The 21,996-nt window shown below is 45.3% G+C and overlaps 1 long non-coding RNA gene across 2 annotated transcripts in view; it reads right to left on the bottom strand.

The window, feature by feature from the left end:
• LOC309974131 overlaps positions 1-21,996 on the bottom strand; it is a 113,346-nt gene that overhangs the window by 36,986 nt on the left and 54,364 nt on the right. Inside the window, exon 1 of one of the 2 annotated variants that reach the window (XR_014326860.1) lies at positions 7,606-7,784. The exons of the other annotated variant lie outside the window; for it this stretch is intronic. This is a non-coding gene — a long non-coding RNA (uncharacterized lncRNA). Of the gene's footprint in view, positions 1-7,605; positions 7,785-21,996 lie in introns of those variants that run through there. 2 annotated transcript variants of the gene reach the window in all.

The following is a 21,996-nucleotide window of genomic DNA, read 5'->3' as shown; positions in this document are numbered from 1 at the left end:
CCTATTGTCATTTCTTCCTTCCTCCCTTCCTTCCTTCTTTCCTTCCTTCCTTCTTCCCTCCCTCCCTCCTTCCCTCCCTTCCTTCAACAAATAAACACCTTGGAATTAAACACAACAGCACTGCCAATTTCTCCAGACTCATCCATCACCACAACCCTAAGGAAGGGTAGCACTCATTAACAAAGTAACGTGTAGCTCTTGGAATGCCATTTGCTCTTATCTAGAATGTAATCCCTTTCCCTTACATTATCTCAAGTCCTATTATCCTTCCAGATTTGTTTTAGACATCATCACCAGGAAGGCTACTTTTTTTTTTTTTAATTGGAGTGTAGTTGCTTTACAATGTTGCGTTAGTTTCTGCTGTACAGCAAAGTGAATCAGCTATACGTATACATATATCCCCTCTTTTTTGGATTTCCTTCCCATTTAGGAGGAAGTCTACTTTTAAACTATGCCTTTCCAAACACCATGAGCACACGCGTGTACACACACGGCTGGATCTCTGGCTTCCTCCTGGCTCCTACTGTACCCTGGGCATCTCCCTATCTTGGTGTTTATCATACTACATTGTAACCATCCCCCTGGTCTTGGAAGCACTTCTGGACTGTAACCGGCCTGAGGGCAGGGACTGTGTCCTTTGTGTGTAAGCTCCCAGAATCTGCTGCCTGAATCCCAGTTCACAGTGAGCGCTCAGCGACAGCTTGCTGAGTGAATACACAAGTAAACAAAAAGGATAAAATACAATGAATTCAACAGTGATTATTAGAACAATGAGACATAAGCCTCTTCAATCTCAAAGAAATTTCAGGTCATGCTTTATTTAGTTTGAGGAATTATATTTATACACTACATTTCAAATTCAATCCGCAGTTACTCACCTGTTCTCAAACACCCAGCAACACGCTACCTATAAACTCAAGGCAGACCAAAATTAATGGAGGATAAGCAGTCCTTTTCAGTGGCCTTCAGCGAGCGCATGGAAAAGATCACCATAGCAACCACACAAATAAATATTGGGAGTAATGTTTACCGTGTCACAGCAAACTTGGAACGCTACAATCAGTTAAAGAAATTAGGTTCAGTAAGTTTGAATGCTCTCAAATGCCGGAATCAGCCCAACTTCTGTGAGCTTCTTGTTTGGGAGAAAACTCCTGAATTCTCAAGTTACACGAAGCTCTGTGCTTTGCACTTGGTCGCCATTGAGGTCAGAAACTTGCAGAGTCAGAGTATGGAATCTGAGCATATGGAAAGTCCGAGAAGCCGACAGGAACCAGGCCTCTGACCAGCGCCGCTTCCTGCCTCCATTTCTGTTTCCATAGAAATGACCATTGGCTCAGGAAAAATAAGTTCAAGATTCTGCCACTTTGTTTTCCTTTCTTCTTCCTTTGAGATAACCCCTCGAAGTTTTGCTAATTAGAGAAAATGGGCTTGTGGATGAAATTTGAAATGTTTGAGAAGTTAAATATCCTCCTAGTAGCAAGAGCGTGTCTCTGCTCTGTCTCACATGGGCCCGCTCCAGGGACAGTTACCCGCCCCCATCTGGGGAGGTGCTCACAACCTCTGGATCTACAATCATCTTTCCGGTCACTTCCAGCAGTTGGATAACCTTTATGACTGAACACGTTGCTGGGGATTCACGATGGTCCCTATCAAACTGAGATGAATGCATTCCCTAATGTCTGTTTTTATTACATTAGCCTGGGAAGATGAAATCAAAAGGACTACGTTCAACAAAAATGTCCTGTGTCGACAGTTCAATACTCTTTCTACAGGCCCTGGAGATTGCCCTGATTGTGTGCTGGATAAAGGCTAAACGTGCAGCTACCTGTTAGTCTGACAAGGCTGTTCTCAAGCCAGCAGGTTGCTTAGGCTTCTTCTTCTTCTTTTTTTTTCTCACAGCAGCCCTCTAATTCCAACAAACCTACTGGATTAACAAAAACCTGAAAGTAAGACAGCACAAAATGCTATCCCTGCATGAGCTACTCTTCTACTTTGCAAACTACAATTACACCAGGTCAACCTAAATGGCCCCGAACATTATTTCATTAATTCAAGCCATTTCAGAACTGGTAAATATTCCCTCTTCTTGGATTTTCTGTTATTATTCGTTCTCAGCAGAGAATCACGAAGCAGGCAGAGGCCACAACGGAGAACGGCGCCAACGGCACAGTCACGATGACAGGAAGTGAGGGGCTGGCACACGAACGGGAGTGAGAGTTGACAAAGTCGATTTGGAGAGAAAAAGAGAGAAAACAAACGGGGAAAGAGAGAGAGAGATCAAAGAGAGGCAGATCAAGGAGGAACTCTCCAGGTGGGTAGATGGAGCTGAACGGGCTGGTCCAGGGCCCGCGGCTGGCGTGGGACAGTCATCTAGGAAACCAGGTCCAGCCCCGCTGAGCCCCACGGCCGCCGGGCATGTGCAGAACCTGAGCCGGCTTTCAAGACCCGCGTGCAGGACACCTTAGGGTCTGAGAGTCAAATCCTTTAAAGAGACTTCTTCCTGTGACAGAATCCTTGGACCAATACAGATGCAAGTGTTAGTTAATTTACAAGAGAAAAAAAAAAAATGTCTTAACATTCTTAGTTGGTCCAAGATCTTCGTTCAGTAAAAGAGCCTTCCGAGCTGGGAAAGAGGATTTGGGGGAAGATCGTGGAGTTGGGCGCAGACAAATGACTTGTGTATTCTCAGCAGCTGTGTGCTGGGCAGGAAAGGAGGAGGACAGGGAAACAATATACCTCACTCGTGGATTCATTTCCATGGCAGCTGACGGTTAAGAGGAGGGATTTTGAAAAGAGAAGGACCTTGATTCCAATAGCAGCTTTGCTACTTACTAGATGTGATGGGGGGTAAGTTATTGAACTTCTACAAGCTACCATTTCCCCATCTATAAGAAGGAAATCCAAATAGCACCTACGTGAGAGAGTTTCTGTGAGAACTAAAGGTGCGGATAAGAGCTTAGGAAATTGCTGGGTACCTCTTTGACCTCAAAGGAAGGTTAGATGGTATTATTTGAAGCATAATATGAGATGAATAGAACTAGATCTTAGGAGTCTATGAGAGTGAGGGAAAGGGGTTAAAGCCAATCTGAGGGTTTTAATTCTCATTAGCAAAACTGGGACATGAAGCTTCACGTTGGTGGGTAGCATCTTTCTGAGATCAGGTACTAGAAAAGGAAAGATATTCTAGAAAGAGGGAGGAGTCCACCTGCACCATCTGCACCGTCAGTCCCTTCCTGCTGGTGAAGATGGCCGTTTGCACCTGTGAGGGAGAGAGGGAGGGAGGGAGGGAGGCACCCAGGAAGCGCTGGGAAGGGGAGGGGTCACAGTGGAGGTGGGACTGAAACCAGTGGAGGTGGGGAAAGGATTGGCAGGGATGCAGGCCGAGCTGGAAGCTCTCCTTTCGGAACAACAAACATCTCCTGGAAAATGTCAGGTGCTAATCTCGGGGACAGCTCTGCCGGGAAGAAGGGCACCTGCCCACACGTCCTACGGGCAGACGTTTGGGGGAGCAGGGGGTCTTCCGTCATTGTTCGAGCTGAGCTGAATGGCCAGCTGGAGCTCTTGGGCGTTGTGCTAGCCTGGATTTCACACTGTTTGCACAATTACAGAACAACAGACAACAGAAAAGGTGCCAATTCTCTCTTCAAAGGCACATGAACACCCCTGGCTCCCGAGGCTGGTTGCAGCATGCAGACACCGCTGATTCCCGCATCCTTCCCCCTTTGGTACCTCATTCAGGGCCCAGAGCCCTCCCAAGGGGCATCTCCACACCCCCCTCCTTTGGATGGAGAAAGAGCTCCTTGCTGATGAGCATCTAGGACCCAGGCTCACACTGTGGTGGCAGCAGAGGCTTTTGCTGCCCTTTTTGCCCTCCTGGCTGCTGGGGACGGAAGCCAGCTGCATCCCGAAAACAGTTCCACTCAGCAAACAATGCAGTGCCCCGAAGAGTCATAATGAGGTCTGGTTCACGTGTTGGCACGCACACAAAATATTAATTAAAATAACGTGCATGATAAATAATATTGGAATCCAAAGCATAGGACTCCTGGAAAGTCACAGTTGGCAGTTACTTGAGCGCCTGCTAACACATACTCAGAATTCCAGGGTTGCTTCCATGACAAAATCAGTCTTGGGGAGGTGACCTTGAGAGGTCGCCTTGTGTGGCATCCTCCTGTTCATAAACTGAACAATGTCTAAGCAACCCCAGAAGAAGAGTATCCATCCTGATTTTCAGGTGCTGAGGAAAGAAATTCCTCGAGAACTCAATAATTTAATTTCATAATAAATACTGGAGTACCAGCTAGGCTGAGGCTCTCTCTGCTTAGCACTGGGGATAAGGGGATGAGGGATGGGAGGGATCCGTGGTTCTGGTTTTCAAGAAGTAACTGGTTATTGGCAGATAGAAAGTCCTTCTATGTGCCTCACCTAAATCTTTCATGCTGCTGTTAAAAACCCATTGCCACCTGTTTAATCCTTGACTGAGGACCCCACAGGATTCCAGTTCAAATGCTTCTAGAGTCTTTCTTAGCTACCAGGGACTTGGGGAGAGGGGTGACAACAGGTAAGTGTCCCTGGTACTTCTGCACTACTGAGGTTTCCCACCAGCTCCAACAAGTAAAGCAATTGTGCACCATCTAATTTATCTAGACCCTTAAAAATGATTACCAAATGTATGGCCCCGGTTAGTACAGAAACCTAACTGGGAGAGGAAAAGACCCCATTATCTTAATTCCAAAAGCATTTTCTATTTGTGGCTCAGGCAACATTTCAGCATCTCATTAAACGTGTTTAATTTCATTCCCTCAACAGTGACCCACATACCACACCAGTGACCACAACTTCGGTGCCCCAGCCCCTAAATTCTATTAGTGTTCAGAAAGCCTCCTGCTTGCAACATAATGTTCAATCAGTGCAGAGAAATTAATTAAATTAAAATTATTTTTATTGTGATTTAATTAGCTCGATTTAATTACTTTGTTCACTGACTGAGCATTCTGTTGTTACAGGCAGATCCTCGCTTTCATTCGTGGCATGAATGTTCCCACAGAATTACACATTTTCTCTGTTCAGCCATTGGAGCAGGCCGGGGGAGTCTGCCAGAAACCCACGATTTATCACAATCAACATCATCACAAATTATAGGAAGCATCCAGCAATATAACTTCTAAATAAGAGTCTGAAAGCAGGTCACAGCGCCAGCCTCGGCTGTTAATCCATCATATTTCATAGTCGACCCGACAGCTTGTCCAATTAGCCACGCCTGCTGCCTCTCTGGGCGCCCGAGTGAGAGGTCCAGCTCCTGCACAGGCTGGCACCCCTAAAAAGGCCTGGCCGGCCCTCCTTGGCCTCCCCAGGCCCCAACTCCACACCCACTGTGGCTGTTCAGGCTGCCCTTCCTGCTTCTTCTCCCTCTGAGCCTGAGCTTCACCGTCTGAAATTCAGTATTTCCTCTGATTGCAAAAGTAGGCAACAAACCACAGTGCCTAGCGATCCCTGGGACTGAGTCACCAGAGCGCACCAGACACTTCCATGATTACATTACAGCTACTGTCGGTATCTTGGAACCCCTTACTTTCCTCACCACTTCAAAACAGCAGTGGGTATTCGACCCCCCAGTAGATCACACGTGAACTCAACCTTTCTCCCCCGCAGGCCAGTCCACGATGCCGTGTGTGATTCAAGCTGAACCACAGTGGCCGTCACAGTGGTGTTTTACAGAAATGAGATCAGCTCTAGCTTGGCTATATTTGAAATGTGTCATCTTGATTACTGTGCTCAAAGCTGTGCAAAGTTGTTTTCTTATGTTCTAACAACAGTGTGTCAATATATTTGGCTTTCTGCACCGTCTTACGTGTTTTATTTTATGATCTGAATCCATTCTCCTGAGAAGGGATTCTATACGCTTTGCTAGACTGCTCTAACAACAGAGGCCTAAGCTTTTTTTTTTGGTCTCTGTGTTAGTTTCCTGTGGCTACTGTAACAAATTACAACTTTGGTGGCTTCAAACAACAGAAATTTATGGTCCTATAGTTCTGGAGACTAGAAGTTCAACCTCAGTCTCACTGGGCAGAAATCAAGGTGTCCTGGGGCCATGCCCGCTCCAGAGGCTCCAGTGGAGAAACCTTGCCTTGCCTCTTCCAGCTTCTAGGGGCCACTAGCATTCTTTTGCTTGTGGCTGCATCACTGCAATCTTTGCCTCCATATTCACGTCGCCTTCTCCTCTTCTGTGTGTGCGATCTCCCTCTGCCTCTCTCTTATAAGTACAGTTTTGATGGCCTTGAGGGCCCAACTGGATAATCCTGGAAACTCTCCCCATCTCAAGTTCTTTGACTGAGTCACATCTTCAAAGGCTCTTTTTCCAAATAAGGTAACATTTACAGGTTCCAAGGATTAGGTCCTGATATTTTGGGGGCCACAATTCAGTCTGCTATCGTCCCTACGCTTAATTCTTTATTGACCATACAATTCTGTCCTTGAGGAAGGGACATAAAATGATTTCAAAAATGTGACAAAATTGGTAGCAAGTTAAAATAGATGTCCATGCAAAGCCCACTGCAATAATTAGATAAGAGTTCATGTGATGGTTAAAGAGACAGCAAGACTTTTTAAAAAAATTAAGTGTTTACCATGGCCTAGGAGAAGAAACAGGCCTGTTTCCTCACCTCCAGATGAAGAAAGTACAAGCTTTGCAAGCCTTGCTACTAGAACGTGTGTGGTTCTTGGGCCCTGAGCTCTCACGGGGCCCAGGTTGGCAGTTCTGCTTTTCCCTCCTCCACCTTGTCCTGCCCAGAGGGGGCTGTATTTGTGTGCTCTGCAAAGTGCTGAATGAGGAACTTATGCCACTGACCAGAAGTGAAAAAGGGCAGGGACTGTGTGTTTTTCAATTAAATAGAACAAGAGGAAGGAAGTGTTAACTTTGACTTGAGCTGTTCAGGCTACCGATGAGAACAAAATCCCTGCGGTCAGGTGCGCCAGCCCAGAGTTTATCCAAAAGGAGTTCTAGAGCCGCCTCTTCTGAACATCATGAAAATGGTGCCTGGCAGATCCAGCAGCAGCCTGATCCCCTTCTCTGTCTCCCTGCCCCAGTTATGCCTCTTTAACTCATGTGATTTCATTCACAAAACCTGACCTCTCCAAGTGCCGGTTTCTTCAACCGGGCCTGATGTCCTACGTGGGCTCCTTAAAGGCAGGACTCACTCTTCATTCCCTGTGTGAAGCTTTGAGCACATGGCCTGGCACACAGAGGACCCTCAATCAATATCCACTTATCTGGGGCTTCCCTGGTGGCGCAGTGGTTGAGAATCTGCCTGCCAATGCAGGGGACACGGGTTCGAGCCCTGGTCTGGGAAGATCCCACATGCCGCGGAGCAACTAGGCCCGGGAGCCACAACTACTGAGCCTGCGCGTCTGGAGCCTGTGCTCCGCAACAAGAGAGGCCCGTGCACGGCGATGAAGAATGGCCCCCGCTCGCCGCAACTAGAGAAAGCCCTCGCACAGAAATGAAGACCCAACACAGCCAAAAATAAATAAATAAAATTTTTTAAAAAATGATTTACATTTAAAATATATAAATATCCACTTAGCTGAACCGGATGTCTGTCTTACCTGACTCACAGTCTCAAAGTCACGCCGGGCGCGCTGCCTCTGAGGATAATTCCAAAACTCTGCACAGACAGACGGCATCAGTATTGCTGCAGATGTCGTTGTTCTTGCACTGACTCACTTTGCAAGGTCCCTTCCAGCCACATGACACTTTCATCCCTCTTAAATTTAGCCTCACAGAATGAGCATCTGTCCTGGAAACGGGTAGAAAGAGGTCTCTGTTACACCGTGCTCTTCAATTCAGAGGGCATGCGCTGTCAGTGGGAGACTGTGCACAGACCCTGGTGCCCATAGGCGGGCTGGAGAGACCTTTGAATTATCTAGTTCAACACCCTCCCTTTACAGCTAAGAAAGCTGACAGCTGTCCAATGTCACATGGCTGGTTGGCAGCAAAGAACCCAGGGAGCTAGGACCCACTGCTACTGTCTTCTGGCCTGGCGTTTTCTCCACGCTATTACACTCCTTCTTTGACCCAAGGTCTTAGCTTGGCCTGGTAGAACTGGATCAGCACACTACCTCACAGCTAAGTGCTCCAAACTATCAAAGGGTTGAGTATGTTACCGATTCCTCTCACACAGCCTGGGTTGTAAGAACCCATAAACAAAAACCATTGCAAGGTACTCAGAAAGTATAGAACGTTTTGGTAGGACTCGATTTTGTAGTATATCATTTTGATTCCCTCTTCTTGTCTTCTCTGTGTTTTTGTTTTTGTTTTTCTATAGTTATTTTCTTGGTGGTTACCTGGGGGGTTACAATTAACATCTTAAATTTATAACAACCTGGTTCGAATAATACCAACTTATTTTCCATAGTATCAAACATTCCACACCTATACGTCTCCATCTCTCCCCCTTTATATTGTTATTGTCACAGATTATATCTTTGCACATTGTGTGCCCGTTAGCATAGACTTATAATCATTGTTGTATGAATTTTCCTATTAAGTCATATGGGAAAAAGAGAGAAGTTACAAATCATTACCAAAGTGCAGTATTATGCACTTTTAAATCCAGATACTAGATTTTATATTTAACTATGTAGCTATCTTTACCAATGTTCCTTATTTTTTCTTATGGGTGAGATTTACAGTCTACCGGCCTTTCATCTGAGCCTAAAGGACTCCTTTTAACATTTATTTTACAGCAAGTCTATTGCTAATGAACTCCCTTGGCTTTTGTTTATCTGGAAATGTCTTAATTTCTCCTTCAGTCTTGAAAGATAGTTTTGCCAGATATAGAATTCTTGACCTTTTTTTTCCCTTCAGGCCTTTAAATATGTTATCCCATTGCCTTTGGCCTCTATGCTTTTCGAAGAGAAACCAGCTGTTAATCTTATTGAGGATCCCTTGAACATCGTGAGTTACTTCTCTCTTGCTGCTTTCAAAATCCTCTCTTTGTGAGTTTTGACAGTTTGACCATAATGTGTCTTGGTGTGAATCTCTTTGAGTTTATCCTGCATGGAGTTCATTGAGATTCTTGGACATGTATATTCATGTACTTCCAGATTTGGGAAGTTTCTGGCCATTACTTACTCAAAATTTTTTTCTTCCCCTTTCTCACTCTCTCCCCCTTCCTCTCTCTCTCCTACTTCTAGGACTCTTATAATGTGTACGTGAGTATGTTTGATGATATCCCTCGCATCCCTCATGCTCTTGTTCATTTTTCTTCACTCCTTTTTCTTTCTGTTCTTCAGCCTGGATAATTCCAGTTGTCTTATCTTCGATTTATTGCCTGCTCAGATCTGACATTTAACCCCTCTAGTAAGTTTTTCATTTTGGTTATTATACTTTTCACCTCCGGAATTTTTTGGTTCCTTTTTATAATTTCTATCTCTTTGCTGGTATTCTCATACCAACAATGTTCATGTATTGTTCTCTTGATTTCCTTTAGTTCTTTGCCCATGGTTTCTTTTAGCCCACTGAACATATTTAACACAGATTTAACATCTCCGTCTAATAATTCAAATGCCTGGAATTCCTCAGGACTGATTTCTGTCAAATTCTTTTTTTCTTGTGAATGGGTCATGTTTTCCTGTTTCCTTGTATATTTCGTATTTTTGTTATTATTGTTGAGAACTGGATATTCTGAGAAGTGTGTTAACTCAACTCTAGAGATCTAGTTCTCCCACACCTCAGGGATTGCTGAATCTTGCTTGTTGAACTTTTCCAAACTATTTTAGCAACAGGTGTGTTCCTTGCTTTGTGTGGTCCCTCATGTTTCTGTTATCTCTGCAGCCAGATTTCCTTAAATGTCTGCCTCCCAGAAGAGCTGCAGGGGAGAAAAAAAAAATGGGTCCTGTCTCTTTAAATCCCCTCAAAAGCCGCTTCAACACATGGAAGGGCTGACAGTTCCTGCCAGCTCAGTCACTGTTTTGGTGGATGGGTATATTCCTGGAGCTTTCTACTCTGCTTTCTCCCCGTGAAGTCACCCAGTAGTGACTGACTGATTCTTACTTAGAAAAAAGAGAAAATAATTATTAATTTAAAATTCAAAGTACACGTTTTTTCCAAACATGAAAAAACATTTCATAAATGTGGGTCTTAACTTTCTCATGGTCTCTCAGAAGAGATTAAACAACCCAGTGATTTTTATCTGCCATCTTTAAGTCACATACATTCTAAAACTCACTTTAGGAGGCAGGCACGTATAAAACACGCTGGAAACATGACCTGAAAAAAACCTTAGACCTAGAAGAGTCTAGCAGGAGGGTCAGAATTGAGAGACCAAAGTGATGTTGCTAAATGAGGTACATCTTCCAGAGCATGAAGAAAGCTTGTTCTCAGGATCAAGGAAAGTTTAATCAAGAGAAACATTGACTCTGAGCCCAAAAAAGTCCCTGCCCTCCCTGTACTTATTGTATGCACTCTTAGCTCTTGGTCACCTGGTGTCTTGTGGCATCCCCATCTTGTGGTCCTATTTGGTCACTTAACTTGCATACCATTTAACTTCCACTGGGATAGGTGTCCTTTACTTCAGCATAATTAGATCTCTTTTGAGAACAAGAATAATTTCTTAAACATTATGATTAAGGTGAAGAAGGAGAAGAAGGAGAGGGGTATAATAAAGGGTGTATTCCTTTCCTCGGGCTGCTATAACAAGTTACCACAAACTTGGTGGCTCAAAACAAAAACATTTGTTCTCTCACAGTTCTGGAGACCAGAAGTCCAAAGTCAAGGTGTCATTAGAACGGTGCTCCCTCCAAATACTCCAAATCCCTCCTCACCCTTTCTAGCTTCTGGTGGGTCCAGGCCCTTAACCTGTGGGGTCTGTACTAATGCCGGGCAATTAGCGTCAGAATTGAACTGAATTGTTGAACACCCAGTTTTGGTGTTTAGAATTAGAGAATTTGTTGGTGTCAGAGAAAATACCCCACTAGGGTTAGGATTTGGATATATATTTTAGGGGTGCATAGTTCAACTCACTACAAAGAGGAAGGGAAAGAAGCAGCAGGATCCTTGTTTTCTCACAAAGTCTAATAGTACTCAGCACATAGTAATTAAATCTATGAATGTGTTATTTACGGACTCAACCTCAGAAGGCAAAGTACAGAGGCTAATGGATGCTTCCTGCTAGGAATCTCTTTTGCCTTTAGTAAAACAGGAGGTCTTTGTACAAACTTTATAAAAAAGATTGCAAGATTTTTTTCAGGACTTGCACCACCTGCTCACCGATCCTGAGTTTACACTGCAGGAAATATGAATCACAGGCAATATGAGGATAGGCAGGAACTCTGAATTACGTTTAATGAGAGTGAAATCTGTGAGTCGATCACTGGAATTGTCACTGCCCCTAGAGCTAAGGAAGCATGCAAAGATCTGAGGCCCAGATTAAGGCCCCTTGGGACCCCCTTCCTGGATTGTCCCCTGCAGTTTCTCACCATGAAAAAATAACTGATTAAATTCATGCCAAGGTCAGGTAGCCGACAAAAGGCATATCATTATTCTCAACCTTATGATTTTTACTTTCTTTCATGTCATTTCTCTCCCTTTTCTAACATGACATTTTCTCTCTTTCTTTCCTTTTAAAAAAATAATAATAACAAACATGTGCTTTCACAGACATGCAATTTCTCTTGCATCAATGCCACAAGGTAGGTGTCATTACTGCTCTTTTATAAAGAATGAAATGAGGCCCCAAAGAGGCAACGTGAGGTTACACAGACATTCAGTTGTGGAGCCGGCAATCAGCACTAAATCCCACTGTTTTTCCTCAGCTCTATCGTGTCTTCCTTTCTGCTATTTCCTTTTCTATTTCTATTTCCTTTTCCTCCTTTTTCCTTATTCCAAAGGCACTCACAGACCTAGGACATGCACCCACCCATTATTTTAAGAGCGATTGTTCTCAGCACTCTGAGTACCAAAACTACCTAGGGAGCTTTTATGAAAGCTGATGACTGACCCCATCCCAGGCCAATCAAATCATAACTTCTGGAGGTGTGGCCTGGACACCAGCATTTTGTCAAAGCCCTCCCCACCCCTGCCAGGTGATCTTAAAGTGCAGGGTTGAGAATAACATCTCAATGTATCAAGAGACAGACAAGATCTCTTCGGGGTGGGAGGGAGGGAGACGCAAGAGGGAGGAGATATGGGAACATATGTATATGTATAACTGATTCACTTTGTTATAGAGCAGAAACTAACACACCATTGTAAAGCAATTATACCCCAATAAAGATGTTAAAAAAAAAAAAAAGATCTCTTCTTAACCCTAGAAAAGAAAATATTCACTCTTCCAAGCATAATCCAATCTTTGGAGCGCATCTCTGCAAACCTGGCTGACGAAAACCAAGAACAAACTGACCAATAAGACTTGCAGATGGCAATTTGAGCCAACATGCTTAATGCCCCCTCCCTTCCTAAATCTCACTAAAAGATCACAGAATTATGCTAAGCAGGGAGAAAAGTGTAAGACATTAATGTAAAATAAAGAAGAATGGGGCTTCCCTGGTAGGGCAGTGGTTAGGAGTCTGCCTGCCAGTGCAGGGGACACGGGTTTGAGCCCTGGTCCGGGAAGATCCCACATGCCGCGGAGCAACTAAGTCCGTGCGACACAACTACTGAGCCTGCGTGCCACAACTACTGAAGCCCGCGCACCTAGAGCCCATGCTCCTCAACAAGAGAAGCCACTGCAATGAGAAGCCCGGGCACTGCAACGAAGAGCAGTCCCCGCTCGCTGCAACTAGAGAAAACTCATGCACAGAAACGAAGATCCAACGCAGCCAAAAATAAATAAATAAAATTAATTAATTAATTTTAAAAAAAGAAGAAGAAGAATGGTATCAAGGGGCTAGAAACTTTGAAGAAGTTGGCATGATTTGGTGCAGGTGAAAATGTCGCACCAAATACTGACAAGCACTATTCAACACTGACAAAGAAAAGCCAGGTGGGAAGCAAGTGGATAAAATTCCCCCTCAAAGACCTGGGAAATTCTCAAACTTGATCTGGAAGCAGATGGGACTGTGGGACAGTTGGTGGGTAGAAAATGAGAGCAGTTTGGCCAACAACACCAGTGCCTGACACGGAACTGCTGGCCGCCCAGGAGGCACCTGGGGAAGGAGGGACCCTCATCCACACCTCCAACACAAGAAGCTTCAAAGAAGCTGTTTGAAAAAGCAGTGACTTCCTGAGGCAAAGATGCCTTCTCAGTAGTTTGCTACCAACTTTTCCCAGCTGAATAGAGTCCCCAAGCAAGGAAAATAAAACTACCAAATAAATTTAAAATTCCCCCTTTGGGAGTAAGAGAAAAAGAACCAGTACAATTGCTGACAAAACCATTTCAAATCTCCAAAATGAATAAATATAGATCTCCTTCCAAAGGGAAAAACAAATCAAAAAAATAGAATACAATAAAAATCATGGAGCATGTGAAAAGAGAAAGAAGACATTTTTGAAGACTCAGAGCAAATGTTTATCTATGAAATAAACTTATTCCAAAGCAGGGGATAAGTTTAACACAATCTTCCATTTATGTTTTCAACAATGTTGGAAGGACATTACGGAGAATAGCTATAAAGAGGAAACAATTGATAAATATTCCTATCAGTGAAAATCATGCTCACTAGAATTTTTCTTTCTTAAAAAAATTATTTATTTACTTTTGGCTGTGTTGGATCTTCATTGCTGCGTGCGGGCTTTCTCTAGCTGCGGCCAGAGGGGGCTACACTTCGTTGCGGTGTGCAGGCTTTTCATTGCGGTGGCCTCTCTTGTTGTGCAGCACGGGCTCTAGGTGCACGGGCTTCAGTAGTTGTGGCACGCAGGCTCAGTAGTTGTGGCACGCATGCTCAGTAGTTGCGGCACACAGGCTTCGTTGCTCCGTGGCATGTGGGATCTTCCTGGACCAGGGATTGAACCCATGTCCCCCGCATTGTTAGGCGGATTCTTAACCACTGCGCCACCAGGGAAGTCCCAAATTTTTCTTTTTTAATCAGCTTCAAGCTGGGTAGTTGTGAATTTTCCAAAGATGGCAAATCTCCCAACTCCCATATTCATTTGCAATGTGGACTTCTTCTTCCAGGAGGAGGAGTCTCTTTCTTCACATCCTTGAAGCGGTCATGGGTGGCAGACAGACTAAAACTTCCGAGCGGTAGAATGTGCGGGAAGCGATGCTGTGCCAGCGCTGGGCACAGCTCCCCACTGGCCTAGCAGCTTTTGCTTCTTGCCAGTTGGAAGTCATCAGTCACGTAAAAGGTACGACCGCCCTGAGACCACCACACTGTGAAAAGCCCAAGCCACAGAAAGGCCCTGGAGAGTGAGATACCATGGTGGCGGGGCCGGGCCGCCATGCCACAGGAGTAGAAGCCAGCATATAAGTGGACCCTCCATCCACGCTGCGCCAGCCGAGGCCGCGTGACCAGAGACACACCACCCAGCCGAGCTACTCCTCACCCTAAGTATCGCGGGCAAAATAAAATGGTTATTCCAAGCCACAAAGTTTTGAGGTAGTCGTGAAACGGCAACAGATAACAGGCAGAGACAGCCAAGAGCAGCCTGCAGTGCCTTACAGAAACAGGTGGGTTTTGGAAAATAAAAAGACATGAACATTAGAGGACTCAGACAGACCAACAATCGTCTGTTTATCCAAATAACAAAGAGTTCCGGAGAGAAAGAACAGAGAAAATGGAGAGGAGGAAATCACCCATGAAGTAACTCAAGAGAATTTCCCCATATTGAAGGGTATGACCCCCACCAAGTCACGTTACCATGAAACATCACAGCAGTAGTGAGAAAAAGAAGATTCTGCAAGGAGAGAGAGAGAGGATTGAAAGAGAGATTGAGAGAAATGTCACGCACAAATGATAAGAAATTGAATGACTTAGAATTTCTCAAAAGCAACACAGAGAGCTAAAAGACAACGGTGCAATGCCTTCTAAAATGATCTCCATACTGGACTCATCTACCCAGACAAACTATGAGTCAAAGGCGTGTGTAGAAGGAAGACATTTTCAGACAAATGAAAAATTAACCTCCTCCTACAGTTTTTCTTAGGAAACTGTGGGAGAGTGTGTTCCATAAAACAAAGGAATGAACCAAGGAGGAAGAAGATATGAGTTGCAGGGCTCGGCTTCAACACAGTAGAACAATAAAGGGACTTCCCAGGCCGTTAGTGAAGGGGGACCTCCGAATGACAGTAGCCACTCGGCACAAGAGCTCGTCAGAGGACTCCCGGACAGACTCCCCCAGAAGAGTAAGACACAGGATGTCCTTTGTGAATGCTTATCTCAAGAGACATCTAAAACACTGGCATAGAATCAGGGATTGACAAATGCATGGAAAACCAAATAAATAAACAAACAAAACAATTACAATTCAGAGCAGCACCCTCAAGAGTCCCATATGTAATTTTACATTTTTTAGCAAAATCATATTAAAAAAAGAAAGAGCTGAAATTAATTTCAATAGTATATTTTATTTAATCCAATTTATCCAAAACCTTATTTCAACATAAAATCAATATAAAATTATTGAGATTTTTTTAAACATCTTTATTGGGGTATAATTGCTTTACAATGGTGTGTTAGTTTCTGCTTTATAACAAAGTGAATCAGTTATACATGTACATATGTTCCCATATCTCTTCCCTCTTGCGTCTCCCCCCCCTCCCACCCTCCCTATCCCACCCCTCCAGGCGGTCACAAAGCACCCAGCTGATCTCCCTGTGCTATGCGGCTGCTTCCCACTAGCTCTCTACCTTACGTTTGGTAGTGTATGTATGTCCATGCCTCTCTCTCGCTTTGTCACAGCTCACCCTTCCCCCTCCCTGTATCCTCAAGTCCGTTCTCCAGTAGGTCTGTGTCTTTATTCCCGTCTTACCCCTAGGTTCTCATGACATTTTTTTTTCTTAGATTCCATATATGTGTGAGCATGCGGCATCTGTCCTTCTCTATTGAGCTTTTTATATCTTTTTCATATTAAATCTTTGAGGTCCAGTATGTATTTTGCATTTATAGCTCATCTCAGTTTGCACACTGAAATTTCTCAGAAATACTTGATTTCGGCTGTATTTAGTTTTCATTAAATCTGCAGTTGAAAAAGTGATTCACATACCAAAAGTGCTCCATACATACTTAATTTTTTTCCAAAAGCCATCCGTTTTCAATTTAGATGTAAACGAATTAATAATTAAATAATAATAATTATTACTATTATAGCATTTTAATATTAAAAATTAATTCCTTGGTCACAGTAGCCACATTTCAAGCACTCAAAAGTTCCATGTGGCTAGTTGCTATTGTATTGGAGAGTTAAATCCAGAGTGATCAAAAAGTTACGTGGAAAAGGAAGAATCATTGTAGTTACGACATGGCTCAGCTTTGAGTAACATACTCTGAATATTCATTTAATCAGAATCATAATATGAACTCCACTGGGAAGGTGGGGATGGGAAATGTTCATCGTGTCAAAGGAGGAAGAGGAAAGAAAGCTAAATCTCAAATGCCTAAAACTGAAAAATTAAGAAGAAGCAACATAATCCTACTGAATAGAAACACAGAAATAGATACAGAAGGACTCACTCACCGTAGCTCCAAGTAACTGCCCCTGAGTAACGAGAAACGGAGCGGGAAGGGGCTTGGGACTCCTGGGGTCTTGTGTTTTGTGTTTTTTCTAACAAACCTCAGGGGACTGGCTGATTCTTTCAACTCATGCATATATGATTTTGATTTTTTAAAAGATCTTGAAAAATGATCTTGGGAAGGTGTGCGGAGTGAGAATTTTCTATGTGATGCTGCCAGTGTAGGACTGTCACTTTAAAATGTGCCCCTTTCTCATTGCTTTATGGAAGGAGAAAGCAGGGGAGGCAGCCCCTAGTTTAGGAGGAAAATAAAGTGAAAGGGAGCTCAGAGGTGGCAGATGTATCCTCCTGGCCAAATCCCAAATCGCACTCTTACTCAAGTGCCCACGCCCAGAGCAGGCTCCTAAGAGGTTACACAGAACAGCAGAGCTTTCAGGGAGTGAGTGCCGCCCAGGCCACAGGGGAGGCATGCACTTTCTCCACATCTCAAACCTGCCCATCTGCGAGGCCTGGCAGCTCCAAGGGCAGCGCCAAGACCACCTCCCCTCCTCCAAGCCAAGCCCACCATCCTTCATGGCCCAGGACGGAGCTTCTTTCCACATTAATTTTTCCTGACTTCTACTGTCCTCACCAACAATCTTTTTCTGTTTTTTTTCCCAATCTCATGCAACTCATGTGGTATGTCTCACAGAGTTTGGGCCTTAATTATAAACTGTTTTGAATTGTACACTGTTAATTCCAAGCTGCATGAAAAGAACAAGGACAATCCCATATACTTCCGCAGGCCCCTCGGTACTCAGCATATAGTATCGGTTTAAAGAGTGTTTGATGATTGATTGTTGAGGATATTATATATGCATTCATGCATTTCTACAGTAGCTCTTATCACAGAAACGATGGTATTAGATAGGTAGGTGGATGGATGAGAGAGAGAGAATTTTTATGCATAGGAACCAGGTACAGGGCTCAGTTCATTGTTTCTTCATTTCATGGCACATTATTATAATTAGTCAATATAAAACCCCCTCCCTTCTTTAATTTTATTTCAATTTTTTCCCTGTATCCTTGACCCCATGACCTGTTTCCTTCCTCTCTCCCCACCTGATAGACACCCATCTAAAGTGTTAGGAATTTGCCCTTGGAAACATACGTATCTTAAAGATAGAGTGTTGTTAGTGTGTGTATGCTTTTCCTAACTCTATTAAAATGATATCTTGCTAAAGATCCCGTTCTACATCTTCCTTTCCCATTCAACACTCTTTCTAAGGAACTATGTTTATCTGTTGCTTCATTGCTGCACGGTGCTTACCACTTCTGCTACATCTCACCTATCCATTCCCCAACTTATGGAGACTTATGTCACCTCCAGCTCTCTGGGACCCGAAGTAATGCTATGAGGAGTACCCTCACCCCTGTGCGTTTCCATATGGATGTACGCAACAGTTTCTCTGGCGTACGTTGGGATGGCCATGGCATGGCATATAAAATATATAATATACAATTTTTTAATTGCTGTCCAGAATGGCTACACCCACCTCACTTCTACCAGTTGTAGATGAGAACTCACTGCTGTGTAACACAGAAAGAGCTGTCAGACACAGTGGGACAGCTGAGCACCTCAGGAGATAACAGTGACTCTCAGCACCTCCACGAAAAGGAGAGGACAGAAAGACGGAGGCTGCTCTTGTGGGTCTTTTCCTGGGCCACAGGGCCTTAATGTAGGGTCGAGGATGAGCTCTGGGAGACCTCTGCTCCCCTGATCTCCCCATTCCGTGCTGCTGACTCACCTGTGCTCCTTAGGGGTCAACTTATTTCACACAGCGCTTTTGATTCGTAGCTCAAAAGGTTCTGTAACCCACAGTTTCTTAAAGGGTAAACACACACACACACAATTAACTAGAAGGACTAGGGCTCTGAAGTTGACAGCTCCTCCCTACCAGCCTGGGGACTGATGAACCCCTGTGCCAGGTGTGGCTGAGCGAAATGGACTCTGTCTTTTCCCACCCGCGCCCTTGTGTTTCATCTCCCACGGTCTGCAGGGTCCCAGCGGCGTGGAGTCCTTTTGTTTACCCTCGTCCTGCCTTCCACCTGGGGCTCCCTAATCGCGGCCCCTCTGAGACCTCTTCAGCCGTCATCTACCCTCCACAAGTGTGCCCTGCGCCCCCCACGTGCCCGCACTTGAGCTTGAAGATCAGACACGCCAGGCGTCACTTCCCCACTTGGCCTCAGCTGCTGCATCCAGAGAGCTGGGCGGCAGGACAGCAGATCAGATGTGGAGACGGAGAAAGACCAAGCACCCAAGAAAGGGCAGACAGCCCTCTCCTGCCTGGGCCCCCGCACCCCTGCGTGTGCCCCTCAGCTTCCTTCCCCTGATTCCCACCATCTGGGATCCACCTAGGAACTGACAAAACTCCTGTTGGTCACATCTGGTTTAAGAGAAAGAAACGAGGAGTTAGGAGACCTCAACTAACAGGCAGCACTTGGCACGCACAACAGAAGCAGCTGCTGCTTACAGCCTGTTTTAGGGTGGCCTCGAGCTGGACCTCACACTTCCTGTCCCTGGCTCTCCCCTGGGGGGCATTGTTTTACACGGGGCATTTGCAAACCTCACAGTCCTGCAGCTCAAAAAAAAAAAAAAAAAAATCCATGAATCTCATGAAACTATAACGAACTCTCTTCCTGGGAAAATGTCCCAGACTCGGTCCTGATTGGTCTCTTATTGTAACGCAGGTCCCTACAGCTCCTAACTCCCCACTTTCTCCTGCCCAGTAAAAATGCTACCCCAGGAAGCCCTTTCCTGCATAACAGCCAACGAGGTTTGAAACACTTCGGATTTCTTAACTGGGAAAAATACCAGCAAGAATTCAGGGTGTCAGTTCAAGACCAATATCACACTGCCTAGGAGGCAAGTAGCCAGGGCCTTCCCAGCCCCTCCTGCTTGGCGTTGTTATCTGTGCGTCTCTGCTGACCCCAGGGCCTCTCCTCCCTGGTCTCATCCCCATAGAAACAAGCCAGGAGCTGGCGGGCGCGGAGAAGGCGCTGCGCACCATCTGACTCCGCCAGCGCCCTCCCAATACCCGCTTCTGAGCTCGCTCCGCTGGGCAAGGGGGCGCCTAATTACCTCCCTTCTGTTTTCTCCTTCCTCTCCTCTCTGGTCCTCTCCCCTCCCCACTCCCTCAGAGAACAGCCTTTCCAAGAAATAACACACGCTCACACCTGGCGCGGAGCGATAGGGAGGCTACCATGGAGACCGGGCTCCCATTCCCACCCCGGTGGCGGCTCCTGGGAATAAGCAACTATCTCTAGAATGCTACAAACTCCAGATGTGCCCCGCCGAGTGCCTGGAGACCCAGCTTCCTTGTTTCATTATGCCTATTTTTTTTTTTCCCACAAGTTTCATATATGCATATCGAGCCTTCAGAAGGGGGAAAAAAATGGGAAATGGTAATCTTCCTTTTAATATGCTCTCACATGCCAGTCCGGAACAGCTGTGCACACACCACACGTTGGACTGGACGTGAAATATAGCCCAGGACCATTTTTTAAAGCAGTCATTCCCAGGGCTTACAAAACACATTTACTTGGAGGGAGGTCACACAGTCTTCCCTCTGCATAAAAAGGTGGCTTTGAAATAGGTACAGCCATCTGGAGACAGGCTCCTCTGCCATTGATATGTAAAATGCACACAGGACACCATCTTGCTGAGACCGGGCAGAAGACGCAGAGACACACACGGGCCGTGACTGTTTAAATATACAGCCTCCGGTTCTCCGTGGTGCTTACCTTGCTCTGAAAACCCATTTGCCAGCAGCCTCGGTGACTCTGGACAGGCTGGGGGTGGGAAAGGGTGCAGTTTGCTTGCTGGGGCATTCATCTGCGTGGAGGGGGAGTGTTGTGGAATCCAGATTTGGGGGGAATGATTTGCACACTCTCCAGGGCGGCTCCAAGCTTGCTAATAAGGAAGAATACGTCAAGTGCCTGACTGCAAGTAAATAGCAAACACCCCATCAAAACTATGACCTCTGCTCCTTTGATCATTACAGCCAAGGGTTTGCTCCACCCCGGAAGACTTAGATCTCACCTTTAATAACTGGTTTGGTCAGGCATTTAAAGAAAACGTGCAATGGCTCCTATATGGCTAGCTGATCTCCATGTAATGGGGTGGGGGCAATGGCTCTGTATGTTTATTGACATTTACTCTTTAAAATGAGTAAACTGCTCCCCTTGGCAAGACCTTCATTGTGCAGACCTCATCCAAACAAATTCTTGACCTCTGAAGCTATTGAACTTTTGTGTTGTTTCTTCCATTTTTACTTCCTAGGCTTGTTTTTTAATCTGTTTTATTATTTCTTTTTAATATACACACGATATGGATAACATAAATCAGCTGCCTTAAAATTTAGAGTGCCAACCCAAAGCCGGACGCTCTCCCAAAAGCAAGCCCAGAAAGGATGCAGAGCTCTGGGTAACCCAAAGGGTTAAGCTGTGAAATGCACAAATAGCAGAGCTCCTGTTACCGAGCTAGCAGGAGAGGGAGGTGACTGGAGGAAGCTCACTCTAGGTCAGCCTGTCCTTTACATTGTGAAGAGCTTGAAAGGGGCTAATAAACCCAGCAGCCTATGGCAAAGGTAATTTATTTTATATTCTTAGTCATCACATGCAATATTTTTTGGAGGGGGAGAGCAAATATAATTCAAAGAAAGTGATAAACAATAAAAAAAACCCCACATTATCTAGTGATGCTTCCACCCGTAAGTCAAGAGAACTCGGCCCTTCTCTGCTTTCGCGGTGTATTTCTCATCCTGTTTGTGCCTCAACTTCTTCAAAGCGCTTCAGGGCTGGGGTCTGGCAGGAGGCGGAGTGGTGGTGGCTCTGCCTGGCCTGAGGTCAGGGTCCTTCCTGGGGTGGAGGAGGGGAGATGCAAATCCCCTGAGGGGAGCAGCTCCCAGGGTGGGCGTGGACATTTCTGCACAGGCACCTCCCAGCCCTACCCGCTGGAAGCCACGTCCACTTGACTTAGGAATCGGCTCCTGGATGGGAGGGATTACTGAGTGGACAGCTCTCCAGCTGATTTCCTGAGCTTCTCCTGGGCTCCGAGGGAGAGGCTGGGCCGTCCTGCTCCTGTCTCGCATTGGCCACATTTTATGTGCATGAGGTCACTGGGCTGCAGATGAGGTAACTAGGCAGCCGCCCGCGAGCTGGGAGAGGTTACCACGTGACCATTCACGTAAACACAGTGAGGTCCCCGCGGGGCCCACGACAGCTGGCTCTGCTGCTGGCTGCCCTGCCAAGCGGTGGGAGCTGCCGGACTCATGGAGCTTGTCAGAGCTCTTAAAGGAGCCAAATCGCTGCCTGAGCTTGTGTCACACCCGCCTTGAACACTGGT

Source organism: Leucopleurus acutus (assembly GCF_964270905.1).
Source record: "Leucopleurus acutus genome assembly, chromosome: 17".
Lineage (NCBI taxonomy): Eukaryota > Metazoa > Chordata > Mammalia > Artiodactyla > Delphinidae > Leucopleurus > Leucopleurus acutus.
Note: the sequence above shows the minus strand (reverse complement) of the source record. Positions and strands in the feature narration are given on the sequence as shown.